Here is an 18,375-nt window from a genome sequence, read left to right as displayed (position 1 = left end):
GCTAGCTAGCAATTTTCAATTACAGATTAATACTTGGATATAACAACTCAAGGGGTTTCAATTACTCAAGCCCCACCCAAGTTGGAAAATTTACTCTATTAACATGAATGCCATTTTCACAAACACATGGTGGGTGTAAATAAAAGACATGATAATTATGAGAAATTAATTAAATCGAAATTGGCACTAACAATAATTAACAATGATCAAACAAGCAATAAAAATAAACATAAACATAATTCAATGTATTAATAAAATTCAAGAGTAACAAGATCCAGACATGAATTCAATAACCAAACAGAAAAAGGTATTAAGGGAATTAAAGAAGAAACTAGAAATAAAATGATGAGGAATGAAAGTAGCAGCCGCTCTCTCAAGATCCAATTCGAAATAAAAATAAGAATGCCGAAACCCTAGAGAGAAGTAGGAGTTTTTCTCACTAGAATTCAAAACTAATCCAAAACTAAAGTGAAAAGTGAAGTGTCTCATGTCTCAGCTCCATTCCAGCCTCTAGTCTGCACTTTCGGGCTTGAAATTGGGTCCAAATCAGCCAAGAAATTGCCCCTAATGAGTTCTGTTAATTGCAGCACGTGATGCTCGTCACGCGTACACGTCAGCCACGCGTATGCGTCGCCGAACCTTGCACCTGGCCAGGCGTATGCTCATCCACGCGTGCGCGTCGCTACCAGATTCTGAAATCCTAAATTTCTTGTGTTCCTTCCACTTTTGCATGCTTCTCTTCCATCCTCTAAGTCATTACTGCCCTATAAAACCTGAAAATACTTAACACACATATCACGACATCGAATGGTAATAAGAGAGGATTAAAATTAGCAATTTTAATGTCAAAGAAGCATGTTTTCATTATAGCACGAAATTAGGAAGGAAACTTAAAAACATGTAATTTACATGAATAAGTGTGAGAATAGTTGACAAAACCCACTCAATTCAATCCAAAATATATCATAAAATAGTGGTTTATCAGCGATCCATAACTCGGTTTCCGAAACCCCAAATTCTTTAAAACTTGTTTCATATAAAAGTTTGGTTCGTGAAGTGTATGCCGTTTGAAGAACGAATAAAAAAATTTTAAAATGAGAAAGTTATTCCCGTCAGATGTTCAGTGTGCAAAATTGAAAATTCTGTAGTATTCAACAATTTTGCGATTCTACATATCTTGCGTATGCGAGTAGGGTGCTTGTGTACGCGAGCAGTGATTTTTGAGGGGTTGCGTATGCGACCTCCTGCACGTGACACGACCAACCCTTTTCTGGTTGGGCATCTCGCGTACGCAAGCAAGGAAAAATGCATGCCCACGCGTACGCATGACCTCTGTTTTAAGCAAAAATGAATTTTGTGTTTTAAAGTCTATTTTTGAACATCTAAACCTCTATTTTTACTCTTTTAGCCCCAGATCTTAATAGTATGCCTAGTAATGAGATGAAGTTAGGAAAAAGTGGTAACTTGGGAGTGAAACAAGTTATGGGATAATGAATTATGATTATGAAGTGGTGAATTTGAGCTTGAGAAGTGTTAACTGAACTAATGTAACTATGATGATAATAATAATAATAAATTTCAATTGAGATAGAAATAGGTTGATGAGGATAATGACATTAAGGTATGATGGTGATTGAATTTGAGTGAATTTAATGAGATAGAGGTATCCGGGTAAGAGGCGGTGGCAATTAATGATTATGAATGAATTGGAATAATAATGAAAATGAACTTGAATTTGATTGTGATATGCCTCCGGGTAAGTGGTGAGATTGCCAGGTAAGATGCAGTGGTCTTATCCACTTACTTTGGGAAAGTCTAAGGCTTCGGGTAAGACGCAAGGGCTGTGTTCTATCACCGCTTACTCCGGGTCGAGAATTGTAACACCGCCTGGGTAAGAGGCAGGGTGAAGTTGTCCCCTGCTCTGAGTACGCGGGTAAGATGCAAGGGTTGCGGCATTGTCCCACTTGCTCCGTGTTTGGTGTTCTGTCCATGGTTAGCTACCAGAATATGTCGGGCTGGCTAAGTGACCGACAGTTGATATCAACAACCATAGGGCAGGTATACATCATATGCATATTGTTTGAATTGCTTGTTTGTGTATTAATTAGGAATGCTTAAGTGAATTTACTATGTTAGTTATTATATTTGCTATTTGCTGTATTTGTATTCTACCTAGGCTTGTTTTGCCTGTTTCTTTGTCTGTGATTTCACCGGAGTTGGAGGATTGGAGGAAAGGAGGTGAATTAAGGGGTTTTGGATAGATTTGGTTACGTTTAGAACCTTAAAAGACCACCCTGATTATGGCTTTCGTCTTTAAATCTTTAAGTTTTATAATCTAATGTCGGAGTTCTACGATTGTCTCTGGCTTTTCCAGGACCTTATTTATTATATATGTGGGCACCTTAACCATACTAAGAACCCCTGGTTCTCATCCTATATGATATTCTTGTTTTTCAGATGCAGGTCAAGATGCGCCTCGCTAGACGTCTGCACTTAATCTGTAGCGAAGTTGGAAGTTGGGGTTTTGTGTATTATTATGTATATATATATATATATATATATATATATATATATATATATATATATATATATATATATATATATATATGGTTATACTTCTCCTTTTATATGTTTTACTCTTGTGCCTCAAAAAGGCTTGATGGAGAACTGAGGTTGTTTTGAGTAATTTAGATCTTGGGACTTGTATATAATTATATAAATTTCTCCGGCCAACTTTGGCTTCGTAGGTTGAGCCTGGAACTTGAATATTATGTGTCTTTTGATACTTCTTTTTTATTATATATATATATATATATATATATATCTTATGTTTCTTCACACGCAAGTTTTTCTTTCACGTGAGTGTAATGACTTTTGTTTTAAACTTCCCTTCAAAGGCTCCTTGAATATTATATCCTTTCAACTATATTATATATATTTTTCTTTTAGAGGTCATAATACCTCACCACCTCTGTCTTATGACTTAAGCATAAGGCTCTGTGTGGTAGGGTGTTACATATTCTACAACAGATTACATTTTGGCGTCAAGAATGCTGATGTGGTGCATTCTAGGCCGGTATGCATGCCTCTCTTTTCTAAACATATTTTAAGAAAATATCTTCTTTATAATTATATAAAATCAGTATTTAATAAATAATTATACTAGTTATCAATCATTGAAATTATTCTTTTACGGTATAATTTATAATAACTCCGCCTATATTACACTTGCGGTACATAGCCGGTCCCAAGCCCGGATAAAGGAGGAGGGTTGTGTTAGGTCTTCGGCAACCAACATAAAAATATAGCCGAACCCCCATGACATAAATCAAAGACATTATTATGCTAAAGCTAGGTCGTTGCCCGGAAGCAATGCGCCGTATGGCTCAAGTACGGTATCAAAGTAAGAGCCGCTGCATCGGTGCCCGGATGTAGTGTTAAATGAGCAAGGGTTCTCGCATTTTTGTGAATGGACGAGGGTAAATTAGCTAGTTCACAAAGTAAAAGGTAAAGGTCGAAGCGACAGAAGGTTGAGATTTGGGACATGAAACATAGGTACTCTAACAGGAAAGTCCATGGAGGTGGTGGACACCATGACAAGGAGGAAGATTAACATTATGTGCCTACAAGAAACGAAATGGGTTGGTGCAAAGGCTAGGGAGTTGGATACTTCTGGTTTCAAACTTTGGTATACAGAAAAGGTAAAGAATAGGAATGGGGTTGGAATAATTGTGGATAAGCAGTGGAAGAAGGATGTAGTGGATGTCAAGATGGTGGGAGATCGGATCATCTCTATCAAACTTGTGGTGGAAGGAGGTGCTTTCCATGTGATTAGCGCCTATGCACCGCAAGTGGGTTCGGACGAACAACACAAGATAAGGTTTTGGGAGGATCTAGAGAGTTTGGTTTAAGGCATACCTTTGGGAGATAAAATTTTCTTAGGAGGAGATTTAAATGGCCATGTTGGGAGAGAAGTGACTGGATATGGGAGTATTCACGGAGGCCATGATTTCGGGGTGATCAATACCGAGGGTAAAACTATTTTGGACTTTTCCTCAACCTTTGATCTTCTCATCGCAAATACATATTTTAAAAAGAGAGACGAACATCTTATAACCTATAAGAGTGGCATGACAAGCTCTGAAATCGAATTCTTCTTGTTGAGGAGAGTCGACCGGAAATTTTGCATTAACTGTAAAATTATCCCGGGAGAGAGTTTGACAACACAATATAGGGTGCTCGTCATGAATTTTTGCGTTGAGCAAAAGTTGAGGAAAAGACATCATACGAAGAATCCAAGGACGAGGTGGTGGCGGATGAAAGGTGAGGAACAAAGAAGATTCCTAAGACGGGTAGGAGAAGAGGCAAAGTGGGATGGGAATGGAAGCGCAGAAGAGATGTGGAGGGAGATGGCAGAAGTTATTCGAAGAACAGCAAAAGAAAGTTTTGGTGAATCTAAAGGAATAGGACCAAGAGACAAGGAGTCCTGGTGGTGGAATGTGAGTATACAAGAAAAGATAAAGATAAAAAGGGAATGCTTTAAAGAGTGGTCTTTATGCCGCAATGCAGATAACTGGGAAAAATATAAGGCGGCTAAGAAAGAGACAAAAGTGGCTGTAAGTGAAGCAAAAACAAGAGCATATGAGGGTCTCTACCAGTCTTTGGGCACGAAAGAAGGAGAAAAAAGTATATATAGAATCGCAAAGAGCCGGGAAAGAAGAACGAGAGATTTGGATCAGGTTAAGTGCATAAAGGATAAGGATGGAGAGGTGTTGGCTCAAGAAGAGAAGATTAATGAAAGGTGGAAGAGCTACTTCTACGAGTTATTTAATGAGGGACAGAAGACTCTTCCGAGCCTTGGTCGATTATGCACAAGGGAAGAAGATCAAAACTTTGACTACTATCGAAGGATTCGAGACTTCGAGGTAAAAGAGGCTCTAAAGCAGATGAAAAATGGCAGTGCAGTAGGACCTGCTAATATCCCGATTGAGGTTTGGAAGGGTCTTGGAGAAAAAGGGATCAACTGGTTAACCAAGCTTTTTAATGAGATTTTAAGGTCAAAGAAGATGCCTGATGAGTGGAGAAAGAGCACCTTGGTACCTATGAAGTTATGGGAAAGGGTGATAGAACGGAGGTTAAGAAAAGAGACACAAGTAACAAAGAACCAATTTGGATTTATGCCAGGAAGATCTACCACTGAAGCGATATACCTATTAAGAAGGATGATGGAGAGGTATCGTAGTAATAAAAGGGATCTACATATGGTGTTTATTGATTTGGAAAAATGGTATGATAGGGTACCAAGGGAGGTCTTATGGAAGGTTTTAGAAAAGAAGAGAGTAAGGATCGCATATATTCGGTCAATTAAAGACATGTATGATGGGGCCACAACTAGTGTGAAGACTCAAGGTAGTGTGACAGAAGAATTCCCTATTGGTATAGAATTACACCAGTGATCATCCTTAAGTCCATACCTTTTCACATTAGTCTTGGAAGTACTCACAGAGCACATCCAAGAGCCTGTGCTATGGTACATGCTTTTTGCCGATGATATCGTCCTTATGGGAGAATCAAGGGAAGACCTAAATAAGAAGTTGGAGTTATGGAGAGAAGCTTTAGAAGTGTATGGTCTGCGCATAAGCCGTAGCAAGACAGAATATATGGAATGTAAGTTCAGTCTGAGAAGGGAGAACCCCAATATAGAGGTGAAGATTGGAGAAAATATCCTAGGAAAAGTTAAAAGTTTTAAGTATCTTGGGTGCATCATGCAGGATAATGGAGAGATTGAACAGGATGTAAATCATAGGATCCAAGCAGGTTGGTCAAAATGGCAGAGTGCATCTGATTTTATATGCGATAAAAAAGTGCCTTTAAAACTTAAAGGTAAATTCTATTGCACCGCTATAAGACTGGCTATGCTGTATGGTACGGAGTGTTGGGCGGCTAAAGGGGAGCACGAACATAAGCTGAGTGTGGCAGAGATGAAGATGTTGAGATGGATGAGTGGTCATACGCGATTGGATAAAATAAGGAATGAAGATATAAGGGAGAGAGTTGGACTAGCACCCATTGTGGAAAAGATGGTTGAATCGCGTCTCAGGTGGTTTGGACATGTGAGAAGAAGACCGATAGAACATCCAGTCAGGAGGGTGGATGAGATGGAAGATGGACAAAGGGCGAAAGGTAGAGGAAGACCTAAGAAGACCATCCATGAGGTGGTCAAACGAGATCTACATGTAAACGGTCTCTCTGTAGACATGATACATGACAGAGCACAATAGCGTCGTTTGATTCATGTAGCCGACCCCACTTAGTGGGACAAGGCTTTGTTGTTGTTTTTGTTTGTTGTTTGGTATAATTTATAATTTTTTATGATTTTTTTTTGACGTACCCATTCTGTTATTCTTTTGATAATTTGATTATTGTTCTTACTCAAGTTTATTTTTTTAATTTAACCTTATAATGTGATTCTCTTTTTCGCAATCATTTACAATGTACCACATCTATCAAATACCACCTCGGGTTGTATTCACTGGTCCATATTCTAATTATATGGAAGAGTTTAACGAAGAGGCAATGAACTCTATTTTACTGAAAGATGGTTGGATCTACTCATATATTATGAATAACCCAATGGAATGTGGGTAAAGTTAGTTTTCTTAGGAGGAGCTCGATCTTTTATTGAACAATTGCTTCCAAAAAATTTTATAAGCTAAATTCAAATTCCATCCCCTCCATGCTTTTTACGTCTGCCTAAAAATCTTCAAAGTGGAGCATATAATGAGATTGAGTTTCTTCAATTTAGGTTCAGTTTTCAAAGAATTATATTAGCCTTGTAACTACAATTTCAAAGATTAGTAATGTGTTTAAACATTCTTCTTTTAATTTTTTTATAATCAAAATATTTTGATAACTTATTGTGATTTTTTTCAGAAACTACCACCTTCCGATCCTAGTGTGTCAATGCAATGTCATTGATGAGAATAAAGGTCAATTAGTTTCTTGGCATGACTATTCTATATCTTACTGCATTACAAAATAGCATATGATGAAGCTTATTTAACAAGAGCATGGTCTGAATTTGCACGAATTCTAAATGTTTAAGGTATGACATTATTTCAATTGGTTGTCGTTTCGAGAATGATTATAATCTATTTGTATTTAAGGTCTAGAATAGCTAATTTATTATTTAACTTTTAAATAGTTTAGTTCTAATATTAGCATTTGATTATATTAGTTTTAGAGAATTTTAAATTGTTACCTCAATTTATATATTACGACTATTATGTTTAGATATGTTATTTTTAAATTTTTTAATATATTTTTTTTGGTTTATAAATTTATTTTTATTGGCTTCCAATATAACTAAGGAAAAATTCAATAGTTAAGTTAAAAAATATTTTTAATAGTAAATTGTACTTCTAAATCATTAATCTAACAAAAACTAAATCCAAAAAAATACTATTAGTTGTACTAAAATATTTTATTGACATTGTAATAAAATATTTATACAAAATAATTCAAGATATGATAAATATTTTAATTAATTATATGAAGTTATTGTGAACAAATAATAACTTTATTTGTGTATAATTTTAAAATATTAATACACGAAAATAATTCTATAAAATATTAATAGTTGCACTAAAAATTTTATTATTGTATGAAAAAAATACTTATCAAGTTAAAATTTAGTTGTCCGTAAATATATATTTATATATATATAAATAATTATAGATATAAAATATATTAAGTTAATAACTACAATTACTGACTATAATAAATATATAATTATATTAATTGGCAATTATTTAGATTATTAATTTAAGATTAATTAAAATTTTATTTTTTTCTATTATAAATCAGATCAAACCTATTATTATTACTATTAAATAAATTTATAATTATAATTGACAATACTTTACGTAATCATAATACTCTCCATATTATTATTATTATTCTTATTATATTATTATTTGTATGAATGCATTATTATTTAAAAGAAATTTATCATATATTAATTAAATGATTCACAAATCATGCATAATCAAAATTATTTATTTTAGTATACATTTTTAAAGTGACAATTAATTAGTCTAATTTTTTATTAGACACAATATAAGTCCATATATTTAATAATGATTTATAAAGATTTCTGTGATTCAGGCATAACTTTTCTTACAAAGTAAAAGATTTTTTTAATATTAATAAAAAGAATGTATAATAATACACACACATTTCTGTGATTCAGTTATAACTTTTCTTACAAAGTGAAAGATTTTTTTAAAATTAATAAAAAGAATGTATAATAACACACACATAGAAAATTTTTTTTAATATTAATAAAAAGAATGTATAATAATACACACGCACACACATTATTGCTTTTCTAGAACAAAAACGGGCATGAGATATTATGGGAGATGCTGAATTACTTGAACAGAAATTTGAAAAAGCATATTTAGACAAAAAATTTTATTGAAAAAACAAATTTAGAATTAAATAACTGAAGGAAGGAGACCAAAGTACAAACTTTTTTCATTGAAAATTTAAAATAGAAGAAATAAGATATGACATCTGCGGAAGGATAATGGGAATATGGCAACAACCAATGCTGATATTGCTTAGGTGGCTGAGGACTACTTTAAGAGTATTTTCACATCTTTTAATCAGACAGATCTTGAGCCTTTTTTCGCTGACTTCGAGTCTAAGATTACAGCTAATATGAATCGTAGAAGACTCAGAAGACCTGTTTCTATGGAGGAGGTAAAAAAGAGCTACTTTTATATCTACCCTCAGAGTGCACCAGAAGAGGATGATATAACGGCTAAATTCTTCTAATTCTACTAGGATATAGTAGGAGAAGACGTGTTCCGAGCTGTGAGGAGTTTCTTTGGTAGAGGTAGAATTTTGAAAAATTTTAATCACACCAATATCTGTCTAGTGCCAAAGGTTCTAGATACGAGCGATGTAACAGTCCAGACCACCCGCTAGCATGATATTGTCCGCTTTGGCACACAAGACCTCACGGTTTTGCCTTTAACGATAGGGATGATAGCCGAAGCCCCCACACTCACTCGTCAAAACGCGTCATGCTAGGAAGAGGTATCCACACCCTTATATATAAAGCATGCTTCGTTCCCTTCTCCAACCGATGTGGGACCTTACAAGCGATATGACTTAGATAAGACCCATCAATTTGTCCTCTGTAAAACCTCGTAAATTAATAAATAATTAATTAATAAGTTAATCATGAAAAAAGGGGATTAGAAAATTAAATTTTGTAATATAGAAAAGTAAAAATATTTAAAATACGAATTAAAATAATAATATTAAAGATTTTAGTCTCAAGTTGGACCAACGAACTAACCCGATTAAATCGGATCTAAATAAGCCCAAGCCCACTTACACAAACCCACTTATAAGCTTGCAAATCAGCCTTCTCCCCCTTTCCCATTTCATTTTCACGCTGATGAGGAAGAGAAGTAAAACAAAATTTAACCCTTATCACTCCCAAATTTCATCTGCCCATAATTCTCAATACATAACTCCTATTGATGAGTCGTTTGTAGCCACGTATTCATCTTGGAATCTTCTTCATTTCTATCTAAACAAAGTAGTAAGAAACTTTTTATTTCTTTCCTAGTTCTCTTTTTTCTTTGAATTTGCATTGTGGCTTGGGATTGTTGAGTTTTTCATGGTTTTGATGGTTTAGGTGTTATCTAGATTGAGTAATTGTTGGGTTTCACCATGGATTAGTGGGTAAATATTGAGTATTAGAAGCATTAAATTAAGCCTTGGTAGTGCTTGAGCTTGGTGGAGGTAAAGGTTGCAGCCTAATCTTCGTGAAATTCACAAATTGAGGATTGATCTTAGCTTCCTAGAGGTATGGTTTAAGTTTTATTTAAATACCATGTAATGTGGCATAAAATCCTAGGCTAGATTCTCCTAAGAATATGTCTGAATTGTGTAATTGGATGGAATTGGCATGTGTAATTGATACATTGTTGAAATTGATATTTGGATGTTGAATGTGTGTTTGTATAAAGTTGCATTGAATTGAAAAATGTTGGGCCTGAGGCTGTGAATTTGGGTTAGAGTCTGTGAAAGATAAGTTCGGTAAGTTGATGAGATACGTTGAATGACTAAGCATGAGTTTGAGATGATAATTATGTGATTGAGCATGTGATATTTTTTAATGAATATGATAAATGAATGTATAGAAGGCTTAGAAATGGTAAGAAAGTGGTTGAAATTGAATTAAATTGAAGAATTGATCAAAATAATTGTTTATGCAAATTTGGTAAAAATAGAATTTTAACCAACTTTGGTAGGCCGTAACTTGACCCTAGAAGTTTGAATTTGAGTGAATTTTGTCTTGAATCGAAGATGATTTTGAGGACTTTAAAATGGTATAAAGATGAAGAAAAATGGAATTTCATAGAGAAAGTTATGAACGTTGGAATTTAGGTATAAAAAACTGAACTCTGTGAAGTTGCAGAAAACCAAGATTTATGGTTTGTGTCTCCATGCACGCTATTGTGTGCACGCACAGAGCATAGCGTGAGTTGAGATTCATGCGTACGCACGCACACACCCTAAAATTTTTACAAGTTGTGCGTACGCACACTATAATGTGTACACACGTGCTGGGAATTCGTTATGGTGCATGTGTACACACAGCAATGATGCGCACTCACAAGACCTGTTTTTCTCACAAAACTCTGTTTTAATTGTTTGACTTTCCTGATAAACTTGTAAACTTCCATAACATCTGTTTAAGGTCCAATAGCTAGTGTTAGGTCTAAGAAGAAGAGCAAACCTATTGAGGGAGTTAGTTTGATATTGAGGAGAGATGTATTAAATATAGTGAGAAGAATGATGATGATTGAATTTGATTGAGGATGATAAGCTTGGCTATGATAATGAAGAATGACAAGGATTGATTTTAAATTATGAATTTTGAATGAAGTGGAATGATATTGAGAATGAATTTGAAAATGAGATTGAATCTGATTGAGAAATACCACCGGGTAAAATGCAGTGGCATTGTCCACTTGCTCCGGATAAATGTTTGAGATACTGGATAAGATGTAGTAGACAATAAGATACAATGCCATTATCCACTTGCTCTGGATAAAGGTTTGAGACACCAGGTAAGATGCAGTGGTATTATTCACTTGCTCCGGGTAAAGGTTTGAGACACCAGGTAAGATGCAAGGGTTGAGTTTTGTCACACTTGCTTTAGGTTGAGAATTGTAACACTGCATGGGTAAGAGGCAAGGGTTGAGGTTGTCCCCCTTGCTCCAGATTATGCGAGTAAGATGCAAGGGTTGTGGTTTAGTCCCATTTGCTCCGTGTTATGCTGTATAACCGACATATGATATCATCGGCTATAGGGCAGGCATACATTATTTGCATTTGATTAAATTATTTGGGCTTGTTACTTCTTGTCTTGGCTTATTTAATTGTGCATAATTAAATGTCTATGTGCTAAATGCCTTATGTGAATCTACTTTGCATTATTTGTTTGTTTTGCTTTTGTTTGCATATCTGAGAGGTCCCTTATGCTGGTGTTGGTTGACGCTAAGGGCTATTCTGTTTGGAGTTTGGAGGATGGTAGAAAACTTTAAGAGGAATGATTGTGAAAACTTTAATAAAAGTGAATTAGACTAGCATTCCCTAGGAGAGTTTTCTGATTACAGATTAGTGAGAACCTAGGATGGAAATATTAATGTATGAAGGTTAAATTGTTTAATGAGTTTCCTGTTATCTTATATTGTATCTATTTAGCACTTTTACCGTACTGGAAACCCATGGGTTGAGGATTCTCATTCTGTATATATTCTTTGTTTTTCAGATGCAGATCCTGATGCTCCTTAGTGAGCTGGAGTTCGTTTGGAAGTAAGCGAAGTTTATTTTGACTCTATTTCATACCTTATTTAGAATCTTACCCTTTATATTGGAAAACAAGTAATTATGTATGTATATATTTCTTTTGAAACTTTGCCTATAGAGGCTCTTGATTTATCTTTGAGAGAATTAGGATCTGTTATTAACTGTTTTTACATCTATAACCCTATTTGACCTAAACTTTGCAGGTCGTAACACGCACCACGCACGCACGCACGTACGCATGTCTTTACTCTATTCTTCCTTAAGTTTTTATTTTACTTACTTTCCCGAACTCGTTGTATCTTTTCGTTACATGTGTGTCTCCAATCACGATTTCTTCTACTCCCTTTTCAAGCTTCTCGTTTTAATAATTTATTCTAAATATATATGTATTACAACTCCACATTGAGTCGTACCACCTTAGTTTCATTGACTTATGACTCGAGCATAAGGATTTAAGTATTAGAGTGTTACATCCTCTGATGTCTACAAACTTATTTCGAAGGAACTGGTCCACAGAATCCAATGGTGTATGAACAAGATAATTAGCCCTACTCAAAGTGCATTCTTAGAAAGGTAGACTTATTTTTGATAAAATTCTTATATCACACAAATGTATGCACTACCTTAAACAAAAGAAGCGAGGCTTGGAATACAAAATGGCACTCAAGCTTGATATGAGTAAGCCTACGACAAGATGAAGTGACATTTTCTATGGTTTATTATGGAGAAGTTAGGCTTTGAATCAAGATTCATTAACTGGATTCATAAATTATTGACAATAAACCATTTCTTACTCTGTTGTTGTGGAAGGTCGACCCTACAGTTTTTTTAAACCAAATAGAGGCATCCGTCAAGGTGACCCTCAATCAAGTTAGGCTTTTCTTATTATGTGTAGAAGGACTTTCCTTCTTGCTACATAAAGCAGAGCAAAATAGTTTCATTCAAAAAATTCAAATAAACAGAAGATGCCAAACTATAAATTACTTGCTATTCGCTAATGATTCCATTGTATTTGGTAAAGTCTCAGAAAATAGTTGTGCCTCTATTCTACAATTATTGGAATCTTATGAGAGTTTCAGTGGGCAAAGAGTTAATCTTAATAAATTGGTCATGTTTTTCAGTAATAACACTCTAGAGCTTATTAGAACCTCCCTAGTAGCCCAACTGAATATTTCTCACATAGGTACGCAGGATAAATATTTGGGTCTACCTTTCCTTGTCAACCGCTCTAAGAAAGCACTACAACAAATAAGAGTTTTCACAACGGTCAAAAATCGGTGCCGTAGATTGAAAAATCGTTCCTAAAACTTTAGGCAACACTTTGGCAATAGTTTTTGACCTGTGGTATATGCGGTTGTTGCCAATGCTCAAAGGCAATGGTTTTTTACCTAAGGCAACGGTAACAAAAAGCATAGACAACGGTTTTGAAAGAAAATTTTAAACAACGGTTTCGAGCCGTTACTTGATAAGCAACGGTTTTAAACCGTTCTCTTTCATGATCCAACGGTTTAAAACCATAACCGAATAGGCAACGGTTTTAAACTGTTGTAGTTTTATTATTCACAAAGCCAACGGTTTTAAAGCGTTACCATTGGTGTCATTTTTTGGCAATGGTTTTAATACCATTGCCATTTTATAGTCGTCTAAGACAACAGTTTTAAAGTGTTACCATTGGTGTCATTTTTTGGCAACGGTTTTAATTTCAATTCTTTTTTATTATTTAGTGTCAATAAATAATCTAAAATATTTGAATCAAGTCACTAGAAAAATAATTGAACATTTCCCATTAAATTTGACTTACAAAAATTGTTGTAAGATCCTCAATCACATTATATTATTTGCTAGTTAGAATAAAATATGTGTACATTTCCTTAAGTTTCTAAAAGAAACAAGACTAATATTCTCACTTGAACATATTTCCAAATAGCTTCTTTATCTTTAATCCCCTTCCAGTTTGTGTAAATTAATGGACAAAAATCTGAATTCTTTGCCACTGTGCCCAAAAATTTGCTCAAGTTCTTTACAGCTTCATCAGTAGGACCAATTGCCTCTCCTTCAATATGTAGAGTAATTTCTTCTCTATCTTCCAACTGTCTTACATGAATCTTCAAGCATTGTGTAGGTCTTCGTATTTTTTTCACTGTTGTCTCTATACAAAAAGACTAATTAAAATTATCATAATATATTCAAAGAGACTAAAACAATAATATTTTTAGTATTATATACCATCCCTCTTATTGATTATATATATTTAATTGAAAAAAAAAACAGTTTCATCCATTTAGCCAAATGAATAAAATTTCATAATTTCACTATTGCTAATGATTTATTTCAGCTGCGTAGGAAACTAGAATCTGCTTCTAAAATTAAAGTCAAAGTGTAAAAAAAGTCAGAGAGATCCTTTTCTTATATCATATCATAGTATGTATATGTACCTTTTCTTGTACAATTAATGAGTACAAATCCTATTCAGATATTGATCTTATTTCAGTGATAGATTTATCATTTGATAAAATATAAATTGTAATGTGAAAATAGCCCACCATATACAGCAATATATATACGTGAACTAAAGTGTGAACTTGTGCGTGTGTGGGGAACTAGCCGACCATATGCAGCTATGCAAACATAATAATTTTACGTCAACTGAAGTGTGAAATTGAAATACAGAAAATTTAAAAATATTATAATAAATTATGAGCAATATCTATTTTGCTTAAATTGATACCGGCCTCATTTGTGAAAGCTTTCTCTCTTAATTCATTGAATGACAAGCAACTAGAAACTTTTCCAAAGAAGAAAGAAGAAAGAATGAACTAGGACTACATAGAAAAGATGTAGAAGCTAGAAAAACAAATAGCTTGCAGTGAAAGTAAATTGAACTATTATTTAGAAAAATAATAGCAATTATACCTCAATTACATAGAGAGAGTTATTTATAGCCTAGTACACTAAGTAAAAGTCACAGACTCTCACAACTGCTATAAAAAAACTAACTAGTTAACACTTGAGTCTTGATTTTCTTGTTCAAATTTTGCTATTTAACTTGAGTCTTGATTTTATTGAAAGCCTAGCTCAAATTAATCAATTCAAGTAAATTATTCGTGCTTATTAATGAAATAACAAAAGGCCATGTCCTCAGAGAAAAATATTTTTAAGGAGACCAAAAATTTACCTTTCACAGTATTGTCTATGACTTCAGCCTCAGTTGGATTAATATAATCCTTGTCTTGCTCCTCTATATTATCTCCTTCATTCTCATCCAATTGCTCTTTACCTGTAGTGTAGCTCAATGTCTAAGATAGTGGCAACTACAGAGAGACGCACTATTTGATTCTTTTTTTTTTTGTTTTAAAGAGACAAACTACAACAGCAACAAAGAATAAAAATATAAGCAATTCATAACCATAACTCTAATACTAATGTTACTATCACTTCCATGACTACGCATACACTATCATTAACACCTATAAATCAAACAAAACCCACCAAAGACACTAGTTACCACGTAACAAAAGCACCTTAAACCTATCTACCGGCACAAATAGACAAATTCACTATACTTAGTGAACCAAAACACTTTTCTGATTTATGACATCCAAAAATTAACAACAAAATCAAACTTATTTGCATTGAATAGTTCAAAGAGACTCAAAATAATTGTGGTAATATTTTTCTATTTTAAATCAATGACCAAAATAGAGCATTGACCAAAATCAATATTAAAAATAACACAAAATCAGAACAACATGTCCAGATAACTAATTACCAAATCAAAATCAGAATAGCACTATACCAAATCAATATTAAAATCAAAATAGCATTCCCAGAGAACCAATTCCAAATCAAAATTACACAACATTATACTAAATCAATATAAAATTAATATTAAAATAAAAACAAAATCAGAACAACATTTTCAGAGAACTATTACCAAATCAAATAATGGCAACAGAACATAACTCAATGCTACCAGGAAAAAGCAGAATAGAACAGCAATGGTAGAGTAACCTACGGTGATCATGAAGCATGACGGTGATGGAACCAATGGCAGCGACGGTGATGAGACAGCGTGTCCTCCTTCTCCATCACAGCCTCCTTCGTGCGTCACTCTCCCTGGTCTTGGACGAGTCTTCTTCTTCAACAGCAACAAAACCAATCGGCGACCACAACCCCGAGCAGAAACGGCGACGGCAACAACGCACGACTTCCCTCCTCTCCCACGCGTTACAGCGGTGACAACTCATCGGCGACAGCGGCTTCCTCTGGCAAGCACGAATCAACGATGATGGCGGTCTCTGCGGCGATAGTAGCGAGGCGCGACGGCGACGGCGCGAGACAGCGCCCCTTCCTTCTCTTCCCTCGCGCTAGCTTCGACGGGTCAACAGTGATGGAGGTGTGGTGCGAGCTCTCCCACTCCTCGCGTCATGTGGCAACGACGGCAGCGGTCTCCCCTTCCCCTGCTGGCGACCTCTTCTCCCTTTCTCTTTTCCACGGTGCTTAGCTTCCTTCTCTCTTCTCTGCGTTTTCTCAGAAAGGGATGGGGATCTAGGGTTTCTAATTAGGAATTCAGAAATTTGGGGAATTAGAATTAGAAATTAGGAATTTTATAAATAAATAAAGATAAATATTAATAGATATTTTGATAAAATTAGATGATAGAATAATTTTAAAATCAATTGTACGCTATTAAAAATATTTTAAAATATTATTTATTAATATATTGCTAAGTTCAATTAACTATTTCTAATTTAAATTATAAAATAAACATATTAATCACATTTTATAAAATATAATTTAAATTTAAAATATTAATTATTCAAATTAAGTGATATAATTTTTTATTATTTTTCTATTACCGGAACTTTAATTTTAATTTATAAAATAACTAATTATAATAAAATTACGCAAGAATTTTAATTAGTTTAAACTCAATATTTATAAAATCAATTTAATCATTCTTAACATATTATTTTTTAAAAATAAGGAACTCGAATTAAATCATAAATTATTCGTAATAAAAGTTGTTTAACTTAAATTATACAATTCTTTTTTATTTTCAATTACTGAAATTACGTGAAACATTCAAATATAATAAAAATTATAATAAAATTCTAATTAATTTAAACTTCAATTTTTATGAAACTCTAATTAATTATTCTCAGTAAAATAATTTTTTAAATAAAATTCTCAATAATTATAATGAATTGTAAATAATTCATTATTTAATTTTTCGAAAACTTGGATTATTACAGCTCTAATGGCATGGGTTGGTGTGGGTTAAGGTTACGTTGATAGTGGAGGGAGAAAGAGCGCGCTCTGATTTTCTTTTTTTTTTTTTTTTTGAAGAGATAAGAGTCCTTGATTATCTTAGAGAGAAAATTTTTCAATAAATATATAATATTTATTCTAAAATTATTTTAATTTTATTTTTTTATAATAACATTTGTTATATATTTATAATAAAAATATATAATATTTATTATAAATTTATTTTAATTTTATTTTTTTAAATAATATTTGTTATATATTTATAACAAAATTATATAATATTTATTATAAATTTATTTTAATTTTATTTTTTTCAAAAAAATATTTGTTATGTATTTATAACAATAGTTTTTGAGTATTTTATAAATTTAGTATTTATAGAAAAAATAGTTTTAATTTATATGATTATTTAAAATTATTTTTATTGGTATTGTTTAATTTGTATAATTATTTAAATAATATTAGAAAATTGTTGTTTCATAAACAATTGTTGTAATGGTTATAAAATTGTTCTTTAAAATAGTCAAAGGGAACGATTTTATTTCCTTACTATAGCATAATAAAAAATTGAACTTTAACAGCAATACTGTAAAAACCGTTGTCTAAGACCATCTAATATAACGGTTTTAAAGTGTAACATTTTGCTAATGGTTTTTATGCGTTTTCTTTGTACAATTATTTAAACAACGATAAAAACCGTTGCTTAAATCAAATCATGGTAACGGTTATAAAATCGTTCTTTAAAATAGTAAACGAGAACGGTTTTAATTTGTTGCTATAAAATAATGAAAAGTTGAGTTCAACAGTAACACTATAAAAAACCATTGTCTAAACCTATCTACGAGAACGGTTTTAACGTGTTGCAAAATTTGGCATTGCTAAAGGCTATATTTGTTGTAGTGAAGCCACCTTCAACTCAATTAAAGATAAGGTTCTCAAAAGGATATAAGGATGGAAAAGTTGCTTGTTATCTAATGGAGGAAGACAAGTATTACTCCGAGCAGTTGGTGAAGCCATACCAATATACACATTGTCATGTTTTAAACTTCCGGATAGCTTACTAAATGAAATTCATAGTATTCTAACCCAATTCTAGTAGGGACAACAAGATTCTGAAAGGCAAATTGTGTGAATTAGCTGGAATAAGATGACTAGGCCTAAGAAAGAAGGCAAACTTGGTTTTAAAGATATCAGGGATCAAAACCT

General features: G+C 33.3%; 1 pseudogene; it reads left to right on the top strand.

Moving 5' to 3' along the window:
- The first annotated feature begins 1,717 nt into the window (after window positions 1-1,717).
- Window positions 1,718-6,648, top strand: LOC130962704 (uncharacterized; annotated as a pseudogene).
- Window positions 6,649-18,375: the final 11,727 nt, after the last annotated feature.

This window comes from Arachis stenosperma, chromosome 2, assembly GCF_014773155.1.
Source record: "Arachis stenosperma cultivar V10309 chromosome 2, arast.V10309.gnm1.PFL2, whole genome shotgun sequence".
Taxonomy (NCBI): Eukaryota; Viridiplantae; Streptophyta; class Magnoliopsida; order Fabales; family Fabaceae; genus Arachis; species Arachis stenosperma.
Note: the sequence above shows the minus strand (reverse complement) of the source record. Positions and strands in the feature narration are given on the sequence as shown.